Source organism: Leguminivora glycinivorella, chromosome 5, assembly GCF_023078275.1.
Source record: "Leguminivora glycinivorella isolate SPB_JAAS2020 chromosome 5, LegGlyc_1.1, whole genome shotgun sequence".
NCBI classification, from domain to species: Eukaryota; Metazoa; Arthropoda; class Insecta; order Lepidoptera; family Tortricidae; genus Leguminivora; species Leguminivora glycinivorella.
Genome location: NC_062975.1, coordinates 18,387,272 through 18,400,354, shown reverse-complemented (window position 1 = coordinate 18,400,354; position 13,083 = coordinate 18,387,272).

Sequence of the window (13,083 nt, the reverse complement as noted above, 5' to 3'; positions counted from 1 at the left end):
ATTCAAGGAATAAAATAATATTGCAGCTACCTTTAAAAGGAAAGAAAATCACAAATAAATATACGAGTAAACTAGACAGAGTAAATACCTAAACGAAGAAATCTTGGTTCTTTACAATAGAGTTCAACTTTAGTAATCGTTAATGTCTTAACAAAAAATCATATTTCGATTTTTTAGGACAATTAAATAGTTATTTTCAACGATTGAATCATCAATACATATCTTAGAATAGTATAAACGAATTGCATAATGAAGGATATTACTAGGATTGTTATGAAATGAGCGAAGCGAGTTCCAAAATAGGATGATGCGAGTATTCTAATGCGTAGTTAGACATTGGAATATAAAAATCGATCACTGAGTATGAAACACAGTAAAAAGTCACGTTTTTTATGACATATCCAATTCGTGTCGTATCTAAGGATGAAATATTTGACGTATTTTGTTCGAATCAGACCATAATTATAAACACCTTCTTAAGTATAATGTTCTTTTTCTGTCGCTCTTTCAAGTCACTGCAGATAATTAAGTTTGTATACCTACTTATATGTGTAAATAGTGTTTAATTAACTGTACATAGTATTTAATATAATATATCTAGCAAAGCCTTCCTAGATATGCTAACATTTGTAAAACCGACGTCAAATCTGTATATAGTTTGTATTTTATATAATTTTATTATTTAAAAGTATGACAAAAACTTTGACATCGACTGAGTTTAAAAAATGTAAATATTAGGCAGACATTTTTAAAAGTTGTCTCAATATTTATTTGTATATTACTGTGTTAAGAAAGAAAGGTATTTTGTAAATTTGAAATATGCTGCTTCAAAGACAATTCAATTAATTAATTTATTAGACGAAGTCAAATAACTAACATAATTTGACGATTGTAAAGTAATAAAAGTAAGATTTTAGAGATGTTATTAGTGCACAGTCTTATCTGAAAATTATAATTATCTTCAACTGATTTATCAAATTAATGTGAAACTGGTTATTTTCTATTTGCAATATTATTCGTATACCTTCTTATTGTTACATTATTGTCACGTCAAAAAAGGTGACTTATAATTTGAATAGCAAAATAATTTATATTAGGTGTTACCAAATTAGTCACAGATATTTTTACGTCTGATAGTACTGCATTCCTGGAATATATTTATGTATGAAACATCATAGGTTTTAATATGTTTTTTTTTTATAATAGCGTGCATTGAGGTAATTTCGAAAGTAACATAAAAATCACCATTATTTCTATCATGTCAAGATTCCCCTTTCGAAATTACCCGAGCATTTTAGTACTTCGAAATTACCCCAATACACCTACTAGGAACATTAAAACACCCTGTCAGTGTGATCATTTAATGAAAACTCATTGAACAGGCTTTAGTATCCTTTAACTGTAACTGGCCAGTGGCCAGTATTTCCGCTAAACCACAATGACATTTAATACGTACAGTTGTTGATATGAGTGACATGAGAAATAGTGTTAAACGTCTTCTCAGGTTTAAATGTACACGGTGATTATTTTTAGATGAAAATTACAATATTTTTTTTGTTCGATAAATGAAAACAAAAAATCGTATGCAAAGTTTTTTTTTAAATAATTTCTACAGGAAGTTAATTGTTTTGATGTTAATTTTAGGTCCCTTAAAATATGTGTGACTAATTCGGTAACACCTTATTTATACTCGAACGTGAAACCTATATGATTTCACATAACAATGAAAAAGAAAAGTTTTATTATAAGAAAATAATTTCCATTAACTAAATGTGTTATCTAATTTTTGTTACGTTACGCTTGTAGGTGTAATATCAAATATTTTAGATTTTCGTAATAAGTTTGTATAGATAATAAGAAATCAATTAAGTAAAAGGGTAAATAAAGATAAATACTTGTCATTATACCGATCTGTTGCTGATTTCCGTGTTCCCAAATGTGAATAAAACTGTTCTCTTATATCACTTTTCGCTTTTGTTGTTAAAGGGTATGACATCAAGTTTTGTGTTAAATAAACAACATCTGTTGACTTTTACCGTTTTATTTGATATACATTAGACAACCTGACAGTTCCTAATTCCTAGATTTTATTCTTTCTTGAAGGTTCTTTTTGAGCCCTCAAATTGAAATTAAATGAATTTTAAGTTAATTAAGTATTAATATTGATTATCTACATAATATATTTTTTGTTAATAGAAATGAATTTCAAATTCGTGATATTTTAAATTTATATGCACAATAATTTTGTTTCAACATTTGAAATAAATATTTTCTTTATTGTGCATTTTAAAAAAATGTAACACGATGTATCAATTAGATAAATTAAAATTATCTGTTGCATAAAAATTTGGAAATTAATAGTGGTCAGAAAAGGCTTCGTTCCAGGGTAGGTACGTTACGTAGCCGAATGGCACAAACGCTCACGAAACACTCACGAAACGAAACGCTAGTAGATATCTATCTCTATCGCTCGTGCGTATTGGCGCGACAGATCCAGACTGTAGCTTTCGCGGCATTTCGTTTTCGTTTCGTGTCGAAGAAATGCCATTCGGCTACGGGGCCAGACTGGCCAGAGCTCCTCCTCCTCTTGACTCACGTTTCACTGTAACAGATGTGGCAAAAGGTGTCGTGCTGCCATCGGACTACTAAGCCACCAAAGACGATGTACCGGGACCACACAATAAAATCTTTGCAACAGTCAATCAATAATGATAGTCATTATACAGATACACCGTGTTTAATCGTTGCATGTTCAACTTGAACCATATGGGGTAGTAATGTCATGATCAATTAGTGGTGTAATAATGTCCGTAATATTGCTGATATTAAGTAGGTGCCGCGCAAAATTAATTACAAATTTAATCGTACCTGCGGCCGTAGCCAAGAGAACAAGTATATTGCACATTTCAGTTTATTGATAAAGGTGCTATAATTCTACTTTATATACACAAATCGATTTTCTTTTTAATAATTTATAGTCAGTAATTAAATAAATATTAAGAGTAAGCAGTTTTGTTTCTAACATACTAAACTTATCATTAATGAAGAGGTAAAATGTACCTAGTCTTTCATGATGATGATGAATTTTCTAGGATGGTACGTTCCATACATATTTTATCGAGTAGTTAATTTAGAAATCTAAATCCAAAATTAATAGTTTAATATATATTAAAATATAATTACATATTCGATTTCATTGATAGGCACGTTAATAATAATATTTGACAATAATTGAAAATAGCCTTTGGTATGACTGCCATCTGACGAAATAAAACTATGGAAACGGATTAAATCGCGTATAATGAATTTAAAATTCATCCCGACGTTTCGAACTCTTTACAGCGTTCGTGGTTAACGGGTGCCATCTGACCTTCTAACCCGAAGGGTAACTAGGCCTTATTGGAATTAGTCCGGTTTCCTCACGATGTTTTCCTTCACTGAAAAGCGACTGGCAAATATCAAATGACATTTCGCACATAAGTTCCGAAAAACTCATTCGCACGAGCCGGGGTTCGGGTATCATAAGAGTACGTTGTGATTAATTAGATGTGTAGGTTACAAGTAAATTTTATAAACGATATTTGTCTGAAGTGTCGTCACATCATCAGTTTGACAGTTTTAATTGGTTTCAGGCTAATAATACCGAGTGCTTCCTGATACACGGAGAAATAATTAAAATATAGATTATACTCCTCACATGATTATATTACCCCCCCCCCCTAAATCTAGCGTCTCGCGAGCGTAGCGTCGGCCCAACTGTATAAAAAAGACGCAGGCTTTGCCAGACGCTAGACTGACCTTATTGTAACTGTGCAACTTTTCAATTTATATATTTTTATATTTCTTTTTTATTATTCAAAATAAATATTTGAAGTTTCAGTCATTATCGTTACAGTTAACTTTGCTTAAACATATTTAAATAACAAAAGTGTTTTAAAAATTAAACTAACAGTTAAAGTCGTTGAGCTAATGTTGGTCAATTTGAGGAGTGTAGGCTTCAATGAGAGTTTTGAATGATTCACGCTTATTTTCATTAGACTTATATTGACCGGGGTATAGACCGTGATTACCTAATTGATTGAAAACGCAGTCTGGCTCTGTCACGACACTACAAAAACTACAAAAGAGCGAGGGAGAACGCTTACGAAGCGTACACTGAGAGAAAATACAACCAGTTTTCATGGTTGTTCAACAAGTTTTTTGATTAAAATAGCGCCTACGTGCTCTTTGGTTCAAACAACAAGTTACTTGTCATTTGAATCGGCAATATATTTGAATCAACAAGTCGATTTTATAAAAACAACCTGACACTTATTGTTTTAAACATACGTTTGGCTGATTCAAACGGATAAACCGCAACAAGTCGAACTTGTTAAATTCACAATGCAAATTTCTCTCAGTGTAGGCGTTTATGACTTGGGCTGTTATAGGAAACACCCTAATACGACCCATGCGACATCTAGACGTTTATAGGTCGTGACACTAGTGACATTTGAGCTAATAAATCGAATTCAGTTAGTTACCTCCGATGGAGCGCAGTGTACTAGACATGTGCAGAACTGATGGAATCTGAATACAGAATTACTCCAAAACTCGATTTAATGATGTGACGTACCTACATTATCAGATCGAGTTACCGCTAAGCTAAAGTGACAAAAGTTAGATATAAATGCCGTGTGCATCCAACCAGCACGGGAAGCATGGTCGCGCGATAGACGATAAAATATCAGGCCTTCCCTATCACACTTACAAATAGTGCGATAGGGACGGCCTGCTATTTTATCACTTATCGCGCGACTATAATTGCCTGCCAGGTGGGCCAAAGTGGAAACAAAGTAGGATTCGCGGAATAGACGACCAAGGGCCACTTTTCCACATAGTGCAGCCCTAAAAGAAAATCTAGGACTGAGACAAGACAAACTCAGTTTGGGGCAATAACAAAGAATCTTGTGTCCCTTTTATCTCCAATTTGTGTGTCAGTTATTAAAAAGAAATAAAATGAACGGCCTTTGACACGTTTAACGTTCAGTCGTGTAGACAAAGAATACTATTTCACCTGCTTGTAAGGCCGCTACAAGAAAGGTAAGTAGATAAAACTACGAGTCAGAACCATTTTTAAGGGGACCTTGAAACATACGTTTTTAAAATAGATACAATATTAGAAATAATATTTACTGAGCAGGAAATTATGAAACAAGTTAAAATTAAAATAGGAGTGTTGAGCCTCCCAGAATAAAGCAAGACTTCTCTTTAAGATACAAATAAAACTCATAAAGATTTTACTGAATATAATTATGTAGATACGAGTATGTACATACTTAGTTATATGGTTTTCAATTTTATATCGAGAATTCGTGACCGGATTCCGGGTATGAAATAAATTCTGGTTTGCCTGCGATAGGCTTGCAATGGGAATCGTAAAGATACACAGCGGAGCCTTTCCTGTCATAATACAGAACAAATAAGGCATGATTCACGCTACAGCCGGCCTAGCCGGCATCACAATCATTGACGCTACAAGGCGATCAAATCGTAGTTTGGTTCAGTCGCTCCGATATCGCGGTACTGAAGAAAGGACGGAAGACCGATAGGGAGAGCTGAGCTACGATACGCTTACGAAGTGTGACGTTTGCTAGGTGCCCTGGCCTGGCCACAGGTCACCCAAACCACCCACACATTTTACAAAAAGGTATTTTCACCACACCAACTGGTAAAGGCTTTCTTAGCAAAATTGCATTTTATCATAAATTTTGAATCATAAATATTGAATAAATTGACGGATTTGATGTTTTATAGTCAGTATTTTGTTTGTGTTGGTGTGGTGAAATTTTTTTGTTTCACTCGGTGGCAAAGTTTGTTTAACCTTCGTGCCTTGATACCCTCGCAACGCTCAAGATTACACTTTTTGAACCACTCGCTACGCTCGCGGTTGAATATTGGAATCTTTCGCTTGCTCAGGTATCAATATTGGCACGTGCGGTTAAACAACTACTTTGCCCCCTGTAAAACAAATAACTATTATTTTGTGACCTTTCATGCCAGTGCTTTAAGGTCCACTTGCACCAACCACTTAACTCAGCGTTAGTGGGCTGTCAACTGTCAAATTCCATATAAAATGGTGGGTTAACCCTCCACTTTCGTTGCTGCAAGTGGCCCTTAGACAGCTTTATTTTTTATTTAATTATAAGTTATTATTTTTACGAAATTAAAACAGATACGTAATAATCACATTTGAAGACAAGATACAAATAGCATAAGGTGTTTGAAATCACGATCATCATCATTGGCCTTTGACATCATGCTATGATGTATTAAGCAGCGTCCATAAGATAGCGGCACTTACGCAAATGACTAGTAAGCCGATGCGAGAGCGGCAGCCGCGGCCGCATAACTGTCAGGAGAATATCATGCCAGGGGGCCGATTTTTGAGTCTCACTGTCACTAAAATACCGGTTGAAAACGGTGAATTGCCTATTATTTTCAGTGATAATTTTCTGAATTCGAACGAAGTGAGACTCAAAAATCGGCCCCCAGGTGACGAAGGTGGGAAATCAGCGCGCTGGTGTTTCAGTTCTCCCGTGAAGGAGGTTAAACCATGCTTCATCATGTGTAGTAACTCGCCCAGGATCTTCCTCCAGTGGTCGCGGTCTTCAGCCTCCTTTTCCCAAGCGTTGGGAATAGTTATTTGTTATACAAGGGGGCAAAGTTGTATTTTATCGCCGAGTGTGGAATTTAAAAACGAGCAATTGAAAGGATTCAGGATTCTATTCTCAAACCACTCGCTTCGCTCGTGGTTCAACTATAGAATCCCCTTACTTGCAAGTTTTTTAACACACGAGAAGTAAAATACATTTGCACCCGAGTGTAACACAAAACTTTTCCCCTCAGTATAGCGAGGAAACTACAACGCAAAAAATGCGTTTATCACTGCTTCCAGTAGTTCCACAGGTGGTAAATCATCTTTATTACTAGATCCACCTACTTTTATCAATTTTAAAGCAGTTAATTTGACTTTATTCAAGGTCAAATTAACTTACCTACTAGTTAATAAAATGCGTTTTTACCCGCTGGTATTAAAGGACAAAACACGTGTTTCCGAGCTAGTGAGGGGAAAAATGTTTTAAATTGCAGCTGTTATAAATTCCGTCTCAGTTTATAAGTATTCTTAACTGAAAATTCCTGCTTTAGACAATAATAATACTGCCATAATTTGACTGACACTAGGCAAACTACAGCGCATTATCACCATTTATCTGCACTGGAACGAAGCCAAAAGCCTTGCTGAAGACAGGAAAGCGGGGTGTAACCTAGTGATGGTTACGGCTCAGCCACGACATTGGTCGAAGCGCGACAGCGGTGAGCGGCGGCCATACATTGGAGCGAGACACAGCGATAGGACTTTTCATTCGCAAGTATGGCTGTCGCGCTTAGACCAATGTCGTGGCTGGGCCGTTATTGTCACCTCCGGGGTGAAGTGCGCAACGGATTTATGAAACTTTAAACGTGGATAATTTAAATCAAAATTGACTTTGCGAGGTACAGTTTTTGCCAACCGGTAAATACCGGTTTCGCGAACCGGTATTTTGAAAAATAGTTTTGAACCGTAATTATCGAGCGACAAGAACGCTGAGATGAAATATACCTGTTAAAAATATTATGCATATTAAGCGCCTAAAATAACAAGTTTCTCGTTTTTCAATCAATCCGAGTACCTACATTAAGAAACAGACGACTTATACTGTGTGAGTTATTACTTGAATACTCTCTTGCTACGAGTAGATACATCTACTGGCGAAAAGCTCTATTGTTTGTTTTTCAGCACAGATGGTGTTTATTTTTACGTACTAGTGAGAGAAGTGGTTTATTATATGCCAGGTCGAGACTTCGGAGGGCCATCTGTACTGAAAAACGTCGTATGATACACGTGCGAAAAGGAACTCCCTTCGGTCGTGTTTTAATTAATCGCCACTCATATCGAACTTCTTTTTTTTCGCACATGTATCGTAATGTACTATTGTCTAAATAAGCTGAAAATGTGTAACTCCATATTTAAGCTTAACTGTGGAAAAAAATATTTAAATTTTATTTTTCCCTATTTTAATCATACGTGTTCAAGTCAATTCAAACGAAAATTTATTGACGGAATAAACTTTTATAAAGACCGGCTATCGGATTTATTTTTCTACGGACTCCGTATCTATATTACTGTACGGACGAGCGAGCTGACTGGTACATCCTTGTGAAGGTACAAAGTACAATTTATCCTGACCATTTCGTACAAATCGTCAAAGCTTTTGGACTCTTTTGTCGGCTCAAGTTACGAGATAGTTCGACCGTGAAGCGTGCACTTGAGTGGACCTGGATAGACAGATGTTTATTTATATCTCACTTTCTTAAAGGTTTTTGAGATGCTACACTACTGTTAGTTGCAGGCCTATTGAAGCTATAGACATAGAAAAGTTTTATTCAACATCACATGAAATTGTTACAAAAAAGTGTTACATTATATTTGTTGACGCATGAGACCATGGATATGTTTAGTCAGAAATGAGAGTGAATCGATTACATTAGTAGTATATAAATAAGTGGCGTAACATACGAAGGGAGGTCCATGCTCAACAGTGGGTTATTGACAGCTGAAATGACGATCATGATGTATATAAAAATATGTGTGTATCGTTTAAATTTTAAATCATCTATTATAGATGTAAAATATACTTAAAACTGCTCTCAGTGCCACATATAAGTAAGTAAAGGTACTAATTAAGGAGTTGAAAGTAAACGTATTTGTAAGTACCTTTATATTACTGTGACAGATCGTCTGTACCACAATTTTACCCATATCAACTTCTACGACAGCCACAAAATGAAAAAAAGGTGATGAAATTCTCAACCCCACAGGGTTTATAAAACAAATGATTTTGAATGACTGTCTAAATGCGTAGTTTCGCTGTTAATTATATATTCTGTATAATTAAAACAGCTCTCACAACATAATGAAGAAACTACTCCGCGCTTTTGAGCACCCACCGCAAGTATTAAGTTACATAACACTAAAAACGTCTTTTAGTCGAAGTAATTTAATTCAAAAGTGGTTTCACGTATAATGTTGTTCGTTCACGCCACTCTTTAGGGTTTCACGTCGGCGGAGTAAAGTGGGTATGATAAATAGTAAGGTGCGTTGGGGTAAGATTGGTCTATTATTATTTGTGGTGAAAAATTGGGAAACGTTTCGAGTATTTTTCATTTTCTTTATTGTTTTTGTGAATGATTAATAACAAGTTTAGTGTACCTACTCCTACAACATGAATTGATCGAATTTAGTAAAACACTTTTAACTATGTACATATAACCATAAAAAAACACATAAAATTACACAGTTTTATATAGTTGTATGTATGCATGTATTTTTCGGGGAAATATATATTTAGGTTTATGTATATTTATTATGTAATTCTTTAGGTAATATGTAAAGTTTTAGTAATATCACCGCCCACAATATCTCTGCTATTGCCTAAAAGGTTGACTGGTAGAGAATGCTGTCTGGCATTAAGTCCGCCTTTTGTACAAATATATGAATTTGTTTCTTCTTCTAATTAAGTTCTGTGCAATAAAGATGTAAATAAATAAAAAATAAATAAAACTTTTAATTAATCTGAGAGCCCCTTCTAGTTAACCTGAGAGCGATTAAGGGAGAATTACCTGCAATTTTTATTTTAACGTCATATTTTGAAAAATTTAAGACAGTCTGACTTAAGTAATACAGTTTGATTTTACTATGATTTTATTTTCAACCACGGCACAAATAAATTGACTTTTCACAATAAATGCTCAAAACGCTAAAATGCCAAAATATTTTAAAAGCATCGGAGTAATTATTAATTTTTTAAAAACAGTTAACAGCTGATCTTATTTCGACGTTACCCTGACACACTTCTGTAATGTCCTTAAGTATTTTCACTGCCTAGGCGAAGAAATAAATTATACAAGTAGCAAATAGCCGTAATTATTTTGAAACGATGCTTTAGCGGCCCTTTGTTGCAGACTAATTATTTTGTAATTTTTGTGGTACCTTTTAGAAATGGCGTCAGTTGAACCACTTTTGTTGAGTGTTCGTGTAGCGTCAACGTAAATCAAAAATAGTTTGATTTAGGTTGTCAGGACCGGACCACGCTTGCGTCACAGTATAATAAAGAGTATTATTGTACAGTATGGCCACTCCCGCTCCTCGCTGAAAGAGCCGCCCACCCCCTCTCGGTTACCTAGCAGTTACCGGCTGTCAAAAACGCGAACACTCTGCCTGTCATATTTCACTCATGCAAGCATAGTACGCGTTCAGCTCACCTACTACACGAGCTTAGACTGTGTGCTAGGAACGCGCTTCTTTCATACATTAGATCGCCAGTGTGCTTGCGTTATTTGGTTATTAATGAGGTTTGCCTGGAATATGGACATGTTTAGTAATATTGTCCGGCAAGATTTAATATTACGCTATAGTTATAATGAGGAGTTGGGCACGATGTTAGCATTGCACTATGTTATCATAGGGCAATGCTAATAATATGTAAAAGCGATACGCGCAACTGGATGCTAACCACAGATGTCATATATACCATAGATCAAGCAAACGTATCTACTTAGCGTGTCAAATGAACTCAGTGAAATCCACTGAGTTGTCCGTCTTTACTCGCAGCTTGCAGCTTTCGGGCGTCAATTTTTGTAAGTTGAAGTCAACCAAAACATAAAAAATGCCTCGTTACGTGATATTCAATTGCAACAACACAAAAATTATGAACAATAAAGAGCCTGAGACATATTTAAAATTACAGGCAAGAATCAACTTCAGTACAAAATTTGACACGCTCGGCCCCTATACAAATATATGAATTTGTTTCTTCTATCTAATTAAGTTCTGTGATGCTAACTGATATGACTTTATATATATAGGTACCTATATTTTTTACGATGTAAGCACACATTTATGCGATTGGCGAGACGAGTAACAAGAAGAAGTCTCACAGACATAGTGACACTCAAAAATAATATTACAAAAATAAATAACAGAACTGTAAGACCTAAAACTAAGTTTAAAATAAAACGAATCTTAAAATACTTAAATATCTAAAATCTTCTGCCCTGCGGTATGGTAGATGCTTGGAACATGTCCTCGCTGAGCCGCAATACTGATTCTGATGTATCTTCTTCAGCGTTTTCCCGGCCTAGCGCCAGTCTTCTCAATTTCGCCCGTTCTTCAACATCCTTACGGCTCTGCCACGACATTGGTCTAAGCGTGACAGCGGTGAGCGGCGGCCATACATTGAGCGAGACACAGCGATGGGACTTTTCATTCGCACGTATGGCTGCCGCTCACCGCTGTCGCGCTTAGACCAATGTCGTGGCTGGGCCGTTAGGCGTGACATACTGATGTATAATCATATTTACATAATTATACAAGAAACTAAGACTAAAATTTGAAAGGAGACTAAACATAAAAGCTAGCTAATGTCTAAAATAGGCCCTTGATGCACTTACTTGAGGCCTTGTATCAAGGATACTGGCGACATTTCCTCACTGTATCACAATGCTGATACGTTGTGCGAGGAAGTCGCCAGCTCTCCGGTCACCAGTTACCTCAACCAGACGCTTCGCGATTTCTGTGAACAACTTGTTCGCGCTGGGACCCCATGGACCTAGATTTTGTATAATTAATTAAAAATGTTAATATTGTTATGTTAAAACATTGTAATGACAAAGTTTGCGTGCACCTATCAGTGCTCAAGGCGAGTAAAATTACAATAATTAGCTACAAATGTGCGTGTCCCCAGATACTACATTTTGATGCGTGGCTCCACAACCAATATCGAAAGACCTTTAATTTTTCACCACTCTTAGTGCGTTTTCACATTGTCCGATACGATATCGGCTGTCGGAAGAGGCTTTCAAAGGCAAAAATCAAAGATATGGCGGCTTAAATGTATGGGATATCGGTCCTAAGTGCGCAATTTTTAAACGCATTCTAAAATTGAGTTTAAAAATTACATACATACTTGATAGCGTAAATGTCACGGGAAATACATTGTATAGATAAAAAACAGGGCCCCAAATACTTATTTTCTCTTACCAAAAAACACACATATTTTCCGTGACGGTATACGGAATATTACTACCAGATGTAGTGCGAAAAAGATTTCCTTTCCATATTTTTCCAGAAACGTTCGTATTTTGTCATGCTAGTTCAGTCAATGTCAGTATACCTTGTACTGAGACTGATAAAATAGCTTGACACGTTTGTACGTTTCTGTAACAATACGAAGACAAATCTTTTCGCACTAAGTGCATCTGCAATTAGGTAAAATAAAACATCAAAATCTTGATGATCACAATCCACATGCTGAGATGTTGCCATTTCGTGGCACTTCATTCTTTATCTGTTGTTGTCTATGATTTGTCTTGTCTGTGTTCACGAATAATAAAAACTCACGATAAACGCTCGGGCTCCTTTAAACTGGCTGTGTTATATTTCCGTGTAAAGTACGCCACTTAGAACACGTTTCCATATCTTTACGCGTGACATAATGGTCGCGCTGTAATAGAATAACCGATGTTTGTCACGTCACGGAACCATTGGGTGCTAATTTGCTGACACCGAAGTAATTACCACGTTTGCTGGACACATTACAATTCAATCCACATGTGCATTACTGATAGCAAAACAGGGTACGTAGCCAAATGGCACAAACGCTCACGAAACGAAACGCTCGTAGATATATCTATGTTTATCGCTCTTGCGTATTGGCGCGACAGAGCCAGGCTACCTTTCTGCGGCGTTTCGATTTCGTTTCGCGTCACAGAAATGCCATTCGTCTACGGGGCCAGGTAATTTTCACAGGCGTATTATGATTTTAACAACAGGGTATGATTGAGATCAAGATACCAGTTTATTCGTTATCAAAATAGAATAGTGCATTATGAAAACTGTATCTAAGATTAATAATATATTATGTAGGTATAATATCTTGATACTATATGACGATATCAAATATGATGGTAGGTGGAAAACACAGATGTCATATATACCATAGA